Source organism: Cucurbita moschata, unplaced genomic scaffold (genome assembly GCF_002738365.1).
Source record: "Cucurbita moschata cultivar Rifu unplaced genomic scaffold, Cmos_1.0 Cmo_Scf00001, whole genome shotgun sequence".
Lineage (NCBI taxonomy): Eukaryota > Viridiplantae > Streptophyta > Magnoliopsida > Cucurbitales > Cucurbitaceae > Cucurbita > Cucurbita moschata.
The window spans coordinates 5,804,383-5,816,737 of NW_019268517.1; the positions used below are offsets into that span (position 1 = coordinate 5,804,383).

The following is a 12,355-nucleotide window of genomic DNA, read 5'->3' on the forward strand; positions in this document are numbered from 1 at the left end:
TTTTTTTTTTTTTTTTTTTTTTAAACCAAGCTAGTCCTGTTTCATAAAATAAAAAGAGAACAACTAAAGCTTTCTAAATAAAACTAGAAACCAAATGCAACACGTTAAATAACCATTATATACCAAATTTTAATTACAACAATGAGTCCATCCTAGTATCAAATACCATTAGGTAAGGTAATCACGTTTTCAACTTATGAAAAAGAGGAATTCTCTTAAGCGACTTATTACATTAGACTTACAATAGATCGTCTTTAAATTTATTTGAATACAAGTTCAATTGATAACCTAAATTGCATCCAAAGGAGTGAATCGATTCAATTGATACGACTAGAACAAGTTGAAATGAACTGATCAATGGTTCGTTGAATAACACCTTCTTCATCCTTAGAATTTTCATGTATTTCTTGCCTCTTCTCCTTCATTTTTTGTTCTTCAGCTCCAATGAAGTGTTTGTAGCTCGATCGTTCAAATTTCTTCAACAAAATCAATTGGAACAATTTTCACCCAAAATAAACAACGAATTAGGGGGAGAATTTTACCGGAGAAAAATGGAGCAATAAAACTCTAAAACCATACCCAACAACAGCGAGATACCAATCGAGCTGCTCCATAGTTCTTCAAATTTAATTCCATGAAAATCTTGCCCAATCTTTAGCAAACCAAACCCTTGTGGTAATCGCACCAATTTCCTAGAGATTTCTCACGGCCAAACTTCCTCTGACAATGGGTGATAAGCAACTTAACTATCCAAGATTTTGATGAATGAAAAACTCTGATCTTCAACTCAACTATCTAAGATTTTGATGAATGAAATTTAGCTAAAATTCGGATTTTCACCTTTATAAATTTAAGCATCATTTTTGTCCTTTCTAAATTTGATGCAATTCTTGTGTAGATTGACTAAAGTGTGATGCAATTCTTGAGTAGATTGCATCTCAATCAATCAAGATCAAATTTGATTGTGGAATGAACTAACAACTCTATACCAAATTGATAAGGTAACCCTTATACTCAGTCCAACTATCCAAGCTTTAGTTGAAACAAGACAGTTGAATCAAAGAAAATTAACAGCTTCTTATACAATATTCAAATCAACAAAAAAAAAAAAAAAATAAGGCTAGAATAAAATTATCTCTTAGGATCAAAGATCTAGAAGCAATATTTGGAACCTTATTCTATTGAGTTTCTCGAACTTGATCAAGATTTGATTTGAGATGTAATCTAATACAAGAATGGCTTGAAACTTAGAAATGACAGAGATGATGCTCAAATTCTAAGGGTGAAAGTCTCCATTTGAGATTTCAATTTCATTTATCAAAATCTGCCTTTTACATAGTCGATGATAACATGTTGCATTTAATTTCATTCATCAAAATCTCAATTTGAGATCTCAATTAATTCTTTCAAGGACTTGATAAGGGTCATCACCTCTTGTATGTAACTTTGTCTTCCTTTGAAATAAAAATCGTTCATTGCGAAAATGTATCCAAACTCAGTCACCGATTGAAAAATGATTTCCTTCAGTCTTTTGTTAATTCTTGGAGCAACTTTAAAATTTTGTTTCTCAATTTTCTCCTTAACCTCTTTGTGCAATATTTTGATTAAATTTGTCTTACTTGTGGCTGCTTCACTCACAGAAATATTAGAAGGATAAGAAGCAAATCAAGAGGTGTAAGGGAATTAAATCCATTCAAAATGAGAACAATGAGTGGTACTCTGAATGAATTAGTCTGTTATATGCAAACTCTACAAATGACAAACATTCGTCCCACATTTAACATTCTTAGAAATAATAGCCCTAAGCAATGCTACTCATATTCTATTAACCACCTCAGTTTGTCCCTCCATTTGACGATCATGTATTTGAATACAACAATTTAGTACCCAATTTATCCACAAATACTTTCCAAAAATGACTTAAAAATTTAACATCACTATCACTAACAATTATTCTAGAGATTCCCGTAATCTTGCTACTTTTCTAAAGAATAAGTAAGCAACATGTTTGCTTCATCCGTTGCATGCAATAAAATGAGTCATTTTACTTCGTTAGATACATTCAAAGAAGTATACAATCCATTTGGTTGTGATCTAGATTTAGATTCTCTGCGTTTAAAACATTGGCTACAAAACTTATGAAACTTCGTCCTGCTTCATCTTCGGCCAAAAGAAGTGTTCATGCACATATTATAAGTTTTATTAATCCAAAAATGTTCCATCAAGTCACCACCCTGTGCTTCTTTTACGAGCAAATCTTTTATTTTGCATTTAGGAATATAAAACTTACTTTTCTTAAATAAAAATTCATGAAACACATAATAATCATCACAATTGTTTTTTTTTTTTTTTTCAAGATAATATACATAAATAGTTTCAAAGTCTATCTCTATATAATTCTTTAATAGGCTCAAATTCAAGCATTTTTCATGAAGAGAAGCAAAGAAACTGTACCTTCTAGATAATGGATCAGCTACCATATTATCCCTACAAGCAAATCTCTTATTTTGCATTTAGGAATACTAAACTTACTTTTCTTAAATAAAAATTCATGAAACACATAATAATCATCAGAGCTTTTTTTTGCAATACAATATGCATAAATAGTTCCAAAGTCTTGGTCATCTCTATATAATTCTTTAATAGGCTCAAATTCAAGCATTTTTGCACGAAGAGAAGTAAAAAGATTGTATCTTCTAGATAATGCATCAGCTACCATATTATTCCTACCGTGGTTATATTTGATGACATACATAAATTTTCAAGAAACTCCACCCACTTTGAATGCAGTTTTTCTTTGACCCTTAAGAAACTTCAAGCTTTCATGATCAGAGTAGATCACAAATTCTCTAGGCCATAAGTAGTGTTGTCACACCTGCAATGTGCGAACTAAAGTAAACAATTCTTTATCATACCTACGATAGTTCCCTCCAACAAATGTACCTTTTCATAGTGAAAAAAAAAGAAGGAAAATGACCCAATAAAAAATGAATATTTTTTCCTCTCTCTTCCCTCTCATTTTTTTTAGTTTCCCTCTCTTTTCTCTCATTTCTTCCATTCTTTCTCTCAGCCCTAGATCCATCTCTTCTCTCTCATTTCTTCATTTCTTTCTGTGAGCACCAGATCCATCTCTTCTAGCTCATTTCTTCGGTTCTTTCTCTTAGCCCTAGATCGGTTGGTGACAACAAAAAATTGAAGTGAGATTGAGAGAATGAGTGATTTGAGTGATTGAAAGGTAGGTCATTTTATAGGACGAAATTTCATTGATTCTCGAAGTTGGTTGGGATTTTTTTTGGATGAAATTGAATTCACCTCCTCCTTATTAGTAACTAATTTTAAATTACTATTATTAGCTTCAACACCCTCCCTTAAACTGAATTATGCGGAAATCAGTTTAGGACTTCACTTCATCTTCTTGATATACATCTTGGATTCTGCACATCCCCATCTTTCTTCTAAGCTTCTAGAACAATGGTTGTTTCAAGGGCTTTGTGAATAGGTCTGCGATTTGTTCTTCACTTCGGCAAAAGTTGAGTTCAATAATGCCTTCTTTACACAAATTATGCAAGAAATGAAATCGATGATGTGCTTACTCCTTTCATGCAACATAGGATTTTTAGACAACTTAATAGTTGACATATTATCACAATATATAACAGTCGTACCTAGTTACTTTTGATTAAGAATTTCAAGCATTTTTCTTAACCAAATTGCTTGGCACGAGCATGCTGCTGCTGCCACAAATTCTGCTTTTATAGTTGAGAGTGTTACAATAGTTTGCTTCTTTGAAAACCAACAAATAGCTCCTGAACTCATCATGAAAATACTTCCTGAAGTATTTTTACGATCATCTATATCACCTGCATAGTCGCTATCTGTATAGCCAACCATCTTCGGATCATCTCCTTTCTTGTAGAATACTCCCAAATCAAAGGTTCCTCTCACATAACGAAGTATCCTTCTTGCTGCATTGAGATGTTTTTCCGTTGGATGCTCCATGTAACAACTTATCATACTAACTGCATACATGATGTCTGGTCTTGTTGAAGTTAGGTACATCAAACTTCCCACAATTTGTTTGAAGTACCTATTATCAACCTCTCGCCCGTCAATATCCTTGTGCAACTTCAAACCCAATTCTGATGGAGTTCCAAATGTGCGCTCATCCAATTTAAATCTTTCAAGTAATTCTTGAGCATATTTCTTCTGACAGATAAAGTTACCTGCGGGAGTTTAAGTAACTTCTACTCCAAGAAAATATCTCACCAAGCCAAGATCTGTCATTTCAAAATCCTTCATCATGCTCTTCTTAAAAAATTCAAACATTTCTTCATTATTGCCAATAAATATCAAATCATCAATGTATAAGCAAATAATGATAATGTTACCTCCCTTTTCAGTTTTCACATACAACGTATGTTCATACGGGCATTTAGTGAATTCACTTTTCAAAATGAGAATCAATGCGACTGTACCATGCCCTCAGAGCTTGCTTCAAACCGTACAAAGCTTTCTTCAACTTGTATACTTTTTCCTCTTTGCCTTTTTGAACAAAACCTTTTGGTTGCTCCACATATACCTCTTCTTGAAGCTCTCCATGTAAGAAGGCCGATTTCACATCAAGTTGATAAATAGGCCAAGATTTCTGTGCCGCGATAGAAATTATGAGCCTAATAGTATCTTGACGTGCCACTAGTGCAAATACCTCCTTATAATCAATTCCATACTTCTGCTTGTATTCTTTTGCAACGAGTCGCACCTTATACTTATCCACCTCACCGTTTTCATTCAACTTGGTTTTGAAAATCCATTTTAGTCCGATTGTTTTCTGTCCTCTAGGAAGATCAGTGAGCTCCCAAGTCTTGTTCTTCTCTATGGATTTGATTTCACTGTCCATAGCTTCCTTCCATTTCTTCTCCTTTACTGCTTCTTCATAGACAATTGGATCACTATCCATAAAGAATGCAAAATAACCACTATCACTTGATTCATAGTCCCTCTCATAATCAATCATCCAATTTGGTCTCTTTCTTGTTCTTGGATTTCTTTGATTATGATCATGATCTTCTTCTACTGGTTTTTCTTGTTGAGCTTGTGATGAGCTCTCTCCATGCTCATAGTGAGGCTGAATAGGGGCTTCAGTTTGTTCTTCTTCAAGATCTACAGGAATCTGCTGATTCACAGTGATCTTTTCTTCCCATGTCCAAGCCTTCTTTTCGTCAAAGACTACATCACGACTTATCACCACCTTCTTTGTCAAAGGATCATAGAGCTTGTACGCCTTAGAGGTCTCGCTTACTCCAAGGAACACACACTTCAAACTCTTGTCCTCAAGTTTCTTCCTTTTCTCATCAGGAACATGTGCATATGGTATGCACCTAAATATTCTAAAGTGGTCTACTATAGGTTTTCTTCCGCTCCATGCTTCTTGTGGAGTCATATCTCTGACAGAAAAAGTAGGGCTCCAATTGAGAATGTGAACGGACCACACGACAGCTTCTGGCCAGAATTCCTTCGGGACTTCTCCTTTATTTAGTAAATTTCGAACCATGTTGAGAATGATCCTGTTTTTCCTTTCGGCCACACCATTTTGTTGTGGTGTATATGCTGTTGTTAACTGCCTCCTTATGCCTTTCTCTTCACAAAATTTAATAAACTCGTTCAAAGTAGAACTCTCCACCTCTTTTAGTTCTTAAAGCCTGGACTCTTCTTCCAGTTTCCGTCTTCATAGTAGCACAAATTTTTTTGAAGCAATCAAAGGCTTCTGATTTGGCGTGCAAGAAATAAGTCCATGTTTTTCGACTAAAATCATCGATGAGGGTCATGAAATATTTCTTGTTACCATTTGATGCTGGAGAGATGGGACCACATATGTTTGAATGAATGAACTCCAAAATTGCTTGAGCTCTTCTTGATTTTTCGGATGGAAAAGAATTTCTTTCATGTTTTGCTACTACACAGCTCTCGTAAATTTCTGTTGGTGGAGTAATATCTGGCAACCCAGTTACCATCTTCTTTCAGGACAACGTCTTTAATCCTTTGAAGTGTAGATGATCATACCTAAAATGCCAAAGCCAGGTGGTATCTTCTTTCTTCACCATCAAACTTTTGGCAACGATATTTAACGTCAACGGATATAGGCGGTTGGTGGTCATCTTCATCTTAGCAATCGATCCTCATTTGGAGTCATAAATCTCACATTCATCATTTTGGAATGTGATCATATACCCCTTTTCTTGTAACTAACCGATACTAAGTAAGTTGACATTCAGATCAGGAATGTAGACTACATTAGAAATAGACTCTACAAAGCCATTTCTAGTCTTGATATCTACGGTTCCTTTCCCCATCACTTGAAGAGTTAAATTGTTGCCAAGAGAAACCGTAGTATGAAAATTTTCATCAAGAGTTGAGAAGAATTCCTTACAACCTGTCATATGGTTGCTGCATCCAGAGTCTACGACCCATACACCTTGATCTGCAACCTTCATAACATGGAATGACATTAATAATGTTTCTTCTTCTCTTCTCTCCACAAAATTGGATTGATCTCTTTTCTCCTTTTGGAACCTGGTATAGCATTCATTTTTGTAATGTCCAAGGCGTTCACATCTGTAGCATTCCACCTTAAACTTGTCAAAGTGTCTCTTGCCTTTGTTATTATAATTGTTTCTGACTAGATGTGCTGACCTGCCAACATCTCCACTTCTTTCTCAACTGCCTCTCCCACGACCTCTGCCTCTTCTTTGTCCTCTACCTCTAGGGCTTGAAGTTTCACCTGGTGTGGATATCTTTAAGGCTGTCATCTCCTCTATTGCACTTGTACGATTGAGTTTCTGTTCATGTACTAACAGGGAGCTTTGGAGTTCATCTATTTGCATCTCTTCGACATTGTTTGCTTCTTCGATAGAACATACAATGTAATCGAACTTAGGAGTTAGTGATTGCAAAATCTTTTCTACGACTGCAACATCTGTGATTGAATCACCATGCATTCTCATTTTACTTACAAGACTTATAACCTTCCCAATATAATCATTCACCATTTCTCCCTTCTACATTTGGAGAATTTCAAAGTCTCTTCTAACTGCTTGAAGTTGAGCACGCTTTACTCTCGTTGAGCCTTGATACTTCTTCCTCATAGAATCCCAAATTTCCTTGGATGTCTTCTTCTGAAGCATTGTTCCAAGATAGTCCTATCAATGCATCGAAATAAATAGTTCTTGACCTTCAGGTCCTTCAACTTCGATGCTGCCAACAGTTTCTGTTGACCAGCTGAGAGTACCTCGCCTTCATTTGGCTCTTCATAACCCGTCTCCACCATATCAAAGAACTCCTTTGATCTCAGAAAATTTTCCATCAGCATCGCCCAATGATCATAGTGACCATTGAACCTCGGGATGGCGGGCTGAACGTAGCACTCAACTTGTTTTTCTGCTGCCGTTTTGCTACTGCAAGATTGCTCTGATACCGTGACAACAAAAAATTGAAGTGAGATTGAGAGGAGGAGTGATTTGAGTGATTGAAAGGGGGGTCATTTTATAGGACGAGATTTCATTGATTCCCGGAGTTGGTTGGGATTTTTGTGGATGAAATTGAATTCACCTCCTCCTTATACGTAGTAACTAATTTCAAATTACTATTATTAGCTTCAACAAGATCCACCTCTTCTCGGCTTTTTCCTTTCTTTTCATTGACAGTTTCAAACTCACCCATACCCTCATTAGGCTGCTGGAAGTGATCGACAACGACCACAACAACGGCAGTAGAGGCAGCGTCGAGGATCATGATCGAAATGCGGAGGATTGGGATTGGGCGGCCCTGCAATCGCAATCGTACAGCCAGAATGAACTGGACGAGATGCAAAGGAGCTGGCTTCTCGATCCGGCAGAGGGGAAGAAGAATAGATATGTTCACCTAGGTTGCATAATTGTGTCGAAGAAGGCTTTAAAATAGGATTATCGATGGAAACAAGATGTGCCATCCTTTTTTTTTTTTTTTGGACCGATGCATGGTACGGTTCCCCTTATAAAAGATTTTATATTTTAATCAACTTTTTTTTCTTCTGTTGTTTAGTTTAGGAGCCTAGTGCTTGAAATGGCTTGAGTGGTTGTTGATAGACATAACAGGGACTTTTGATTTTGATGCATCACTCTTGAATTTGATTCTTTAGTTATGTAAAATAGAGTTAAGAGTCATTTAAATACAGGAGAACCATTATTGTAGAATAACTAGAATAACTTTCACTTCAGTGTTGAGAGGGCGTGTGTGGTTGCAATAAGGAATGAAAGGGTGAAGGGAAAATCATGACCATTAGCTCATTATATTATTCGCTATTTGGATGACAAGCATAGATATATAGACACGAGACAAATTAATATAACAAGGACATAACACTATGTTTTTAATGTTTAGAACGCATTCTAAATTACCATAATTGAGCGATTAAGCAATCGAGAGTTGCTTCGAGCAATGGAGAGAGGTGGAAATGAGAAATTGATAAGATAGGAATGATTGAAGGGGATAATCCTAATAATATTGGAGACTTAACTTGAGGGGATTTGATATAATTTAGTTGAAAAGGAAGGAGCGTTTTGTGGGCTATTAAATAAGATTGTTGGGACTTGAGCAAAGAAGAATAATAAAAGAGACTTGTAGGTTTTGTTTGTTTTAATTTTATTGCAATCTTACTTTTGGGTAATTTGAAGTAAGATTTGAATTTTAAATACGCTAACAAGTATACAAGTTGGGAGTGAAGAAATTTGGATTTTTTTAATAGTGTGATAATGTCTCTTTAGGCTGCATGTCAAGTTGGAGATGGAAAAAATGTGCCCAATTTTTCAATAACAAAGTTGCAAGTTGCACAACAAGCTGCTTTCCATTCCCTTCACAAACATTCAAAATGCTTTTGCAGATACCCATATTTTGCTTCAGCAAAGAATTCTAAACCTTTCTCAATATGGCAACAAATTTTTCTCGGCTTATTTATCTTTTTTTTCTTCAATATTTATTATTTTGGTTTTAGCTGATTATGTGAGAATGAGTACATGTGAAAAATGTTAATGTATGCCTTCTTTCTCTTTCCATTTCTTTCTACTCTTTGGACATTTTATCTTTTTAGTTATTTATTATCGCTCACATAGGTAGAGTGATTCTACTTCAAATTCATCATTGTTTAGATTCACTTTAAAAAATATTTATCTAATGACAAACTTTTAATTAAAAGATTCTTATCAATTACAAAGAAGACTTTTAATCCTTTGTATCCCTCTTGATTTAAGCTTGCTTTGCAATGTACCGTTAGTTAAAAGTAGACAGCACTAACGCTGTCATCATATATTTGTTTTAGTTTTAATGTTAATGATTTGTTTATGGTCCATATAGGGTACGTTGTTGTGCTAATAGGTTGTTGTGGAATGGGAGTGAGGTCAAGGAAGAAATGAAATTGTTTCTCTATCTTCTCCTTCTTACTTTCTTTGATATTGAGTAATTGTAAACAAGTTCTTCTTAAAGAGGTGGAAAATGATATCACACTATCGCATGCCTTTGTCGTCACAAAAAAATAAGACCTTTGTAACTTTTAAATATAACATTTTGAACTAAAAGCTAAGGAAAATTGAACATCGTTGCGCTATATTATTATTATTATTTACAATTTTTTTAACTCTCACCCATCAATTTTCATTTCTCTCCCCTTCCCATCCTTTGATTTTTGTCCATTTCATTTCACAACTCCTTTCCCACGTCAAAATTCTTCTTTCATTTTTTCAATTTTCATTTTTTCAATCTACTGATATATTACTAATTATCCTCTTTCAGAAGGACAGAGAGATGAAAATGAGTAGAGCAACAGTAACTTGAAGGAAGAGGTTTTCGAGATTTGATATCACGAGCCTCCAAAGATTTAGGTAAGTTCAATCGGAATTGATTGTTGTATTTTAGATTTTTTATGTTCAACTATAGATTTACCGTCACTTCCTCTAGTATTAATCTCTATTTATGATTGTTTCGAATTTTAAAGTGGTTTTGGCAGGAGAAGATGTAGAGATAGAGAGATACTTTGATTCTAAGTTTGATCTTTGTTTGAATGATGTAAATTTTGTTATTAAGTTGGAACCTGACTTGAGTGAGATTTGACAATCTCTTTCTAATTTAGAAGAATTTTGATTTTTGAATTTAAATTTATACATCCATCAAGTTTTTTTTGGAAGGTTAAATTGAGTTAAAATTTTCCTTTTTTCTAGGTAGGTTTTTGAATGGTTAGAAGTAATAGTGAAATCTTGTTTCTATTTTATTTTATTTATTTATTTATTTATTCCATTATCTTATAAAATGTTGTTTTAATATATCAGTTGAAAAGTTTGTAAGAGTGTATGCTAGAGCAAAGATGATAGAAGACTTACAATGCAAAGCCTTGATAGGATAGCAACTCTCATAATCCATTAAATAACAACGTAAATAGTGGAGAATACTTTATCTTGTATCATTTGAATAACCTTTATTTTAGGAAATTATTGAATACATTAATTTGTAATGTAAATAGATTATAAAATTTTAATTATGAATTGAAGTCATGACATTTAGTGTTATGTATTTCATGTGTGTTTAGTTAATGATGAGTATTTGGATTAAATTTTATTACAATATAATTAATTCAATGATATTTAAATATTAAATAAATTTATACAACAAAAAATAATAAATTTTATGAATACGTTATTAGAATAATTATAATTATTATAAATGATTAAATAACTTTATTATAGCATAATATTAAAGCTATAAATGTTATATTATAGCGTTAAAAAAAATGCAATTATAAGTTAAAGATAACACAATATTTTAATTATATTAAACATATAATAACATTAATAAAAACGCTATAAAATGATTATATAACAATGTATAAAAGCTATAACTTCATACTTTATTATAGCATTTATTATATATAAAAAAAACGCTATAAAATGTCCCAGACTTTTAACAACTGATGGTGTTAATATAACACATGCGGAAGCAATATGAATCTTAGGCACTTTTAGAACATCAATTATAGTAAATAACTAGCATGTTCATATGTATTAAAACTTAATGAGTTTGAATACTAACCTTTTGTAGTTCAAATTCGTTTTTCCTCACGAACCGGTTTCGAACCAGTGTCTTCTCCACTATCCTCCGGCCTTAGAACAAGATTGTGGAATCGGGTGAGTGACTAAATTTGGGAGGAATTTTGTATATATGAAGAGAGTGTTTGTGAGAGGTTTTTCTCAAGATTTTTCCCAAAAGAAAGACCTTCCATGTACCATGATCCCTCTATTTAAAGAGTCATGTTTGCATGTAAATGCAAATTTGAGATCACCAAATTTTGACACTCAAAATTCTACTCAAATTTGTGGGGTTTATTTGTCGGTTAAACCAAAATTTGACATCTCAAAATTCCACTAACATGTATTTTTCCATTAAATGAAGTCAACATTTTGGCTTTCTTCATTTTAATTCAACAATTAATTTGAATAATTAATTTTAATTTAAAGTAATATTAAATGATTAATTAAACTATTTAATTAATATTTAATATTAATTCAAAAGTCAATCCCAATCAATTCCGAATTAAAATATTTAAATCTTATTTAAATATCTCAAATTCTATCTTTTTGTTTAATTCGTAAATAGAACAAAAATGCGGTTAAATATGTCGTATATATGTAGCGCATATTCCCTGATTTGAATTCGAACACTTCGAACTCACTCATCACATTGTTCTATTGTTTAGTCCAATATGAGCTAGAAGAGAGACCTAATGGGCCTATAGATCATGGGCTCCAACGATCCAAGATTAACCAGTTAAACTCATTAACCTTATTAATCAACGACACTCGTTAACTACTAGGACACTCCACTATAGCCTAGTAGTTGCACTCCCCTCACTATAGATATATTTCTGTCTATTTGATATAACCATGATTAGTAAGTCGATCCTTCACAGGTTGTTCGTAACTAGAGCTGGGTCGATTAGCCGTTTTACCCCTGAAGTTACTTCTTATTCCTTATGTCCCACTGATTCTCTTATGAACAATTGGTTTGTGGTCCAACCAGTAAATCGAATCCCTCTCAGGCCAATGAGTGGGTGGGGCCCCTTGTTCGAGACCTGGAGTCAGTACTTAAGGGAACTACCTTTCTTCTATCCCTCAAAGTGGGTAGGAGCGAATTCCATCTTGCACCCCACGTCCCCAGCTATTCACCCAGTCTTATCCCTGAAATGGGAGGCCTATTGAGTCGGCGAACTCGAGCCACTCTCACCCATGCAAATCTAAGGATAATTCTGAATGAACAGGAGTTCATGGTTAGCTCAGGA

At 33.9% G+C, this 12,355-nt stretch overlaps 1 protein-coding gene across 1 annotated transcript in view; it reads right to left on the reverse strand.

Annotated features, from left to right (window-relative positions):
- The window catches only part of LOC111434767 (NADPH-dependent pterin aldehyde reductase-like), a 13,439-nt gene extending 2,136 nt beyond the window's left edge, over window positions 1-11,303 (reverse strand). The window contains exon 1 of the mRNA XM_023072220.1: window positions 11,293-11,303. The gene's annotated coding sequence lies outside the window, so the exon portion shown is untranslated. The remainder of the gene's footprint in view (window positions 1-11,292) is intronic.
- Between the last annotated feature and the right edge of the window lie 1,052 nt (window positions 11,304-12,355).